The sequence below is a fragment of the Etheostoma spectabile genome, unplaced genomic scaffold (assembly GCF_008692095.1).
Source record: "Etheostoma spectabile isolate EspeVRDwgs_2016 unplaced genomic scaffold, UIUC_Espe_1.0 scaffold378, whole genome shotgun sequence".
NCBI lineage: Eukaryota > Metazoa > Chordata > Actinopteri > Perciformes > Percidae > Etheostoma > Etheostoma spectabile.
In genome coordinates this window covers 407,384-408,567 of record NW_022605595.1, presented here as the reverse complement: position 1 = coordinate 408,567, position 1,184 = coordinate 407,384, and the positions used below count along the sequence as shown (strand labels likewise).

The following is a 1,184-nucleotide window of genomic DNA, read 5'->3' as shown; positions in this document are numbered from 1 at the left end:
TGAGTGTGGGAAAAGATTTCGCACCCAGGCATATCTAAGGATCCACATAAAAATTCATACATTAGAAAAACCTTTCAGCTGCTCAGTCTGTAAGAAATCTTTTTCACAGAAAGGCAATTTGCAGAAACACATGGTAAGCCATACAGGAAAGAAAAAACATAGTTGTTCAGTTTGTGGCCAAAAATTCATGTACAAGAAACATGTAAATTCACACATGAAAACACACACAGGAGAAACATCTTTCAACTACTCGTTTACAGACGGACACAAACCCTTGAGAAGTCGCACTGGAGAAAAAACATTTAGTTGTTCTTTCTGTGGTGACATATTTTCAAATAGGTCAAATCTGTCACAACACGTGGCCGTCCACACGAGAGAGAAACGATTCAGCTGCAGTGTTTGTGAAGAAAGATTCAGTTTGCAGTCAGAGATCGAAACGCATAAATGTGCCGGTTGTCAGTGATCACGGCGTCATTAGACTCAAATGGAGGAGAATGATGAGATGCAGAGCCTCCAGCCAGCAGAGACACAGACACATGGAAACAGAAGCTGATGGAGAGGACTGTGGAGGACCAGAACCAGCCAGGATCTTACATCCACTTGTACATCCAGAGACTGAAAACAGGTCTGTGAAGAGTTAGGGTGAAAACATGTTAAATGAGCAACAGTATGGATTTCAGGGAACACTTTACAATTAAAGCTGCAAGCAGCGATTGGCGAGCCTGGCCCCTCCCCGTGTGACAGGGTATGCGACACCGGTCCACACGGCTGTGCATCGTGTATAATGTATACAATTTAGACTTTCTTTTCTATACCAGGGGTCTCCAACCTTTGTAAATCTAAGAGTTACTTTATAAAAAGAAAAGTGGCTACTTGCATCAAATCTCTTACATTACACAAATCAAATCTACATGAACTGTAAAGTTGGGGCCTTTAAATCATGAGGCCTTATTGATCATTTTGCCAAACTGATGCGTGAGACTTATGAAATATCAAACTATGGTGATTTTTCGAGCATCTTAAGCCCCTCAAAAATGTGAACTATTGCACCTAATAAATGTAAATACTTACATTTTAGCATTTCAGCTTTTCAGCATTTATACACATTTTCTAGTTCAGATACTTTACAGAAACGCCTCCGGATCCCCCAGTTGGAGCTGGTTAATGTGGCTCGGGAAAGGGAA

At 41.0% G+C, this 1,184-nt stretch overlaps 1 protein-coding gene across 1 annotated transcript in view; it reads right to left on the bottom strand.

Moving 5' to 3' along the window:
• LOC116686444 (oocyte zinc finger protein XlCOF7.1-like) overlaps positions 1-1,184 on the bottom strand; it is a 588,898-nt gene that overhangs the window by 323,503 nt on the left and 264,211 nt on the right. The gene's annotated exons all lie outside the window — the stretch shown is intronic.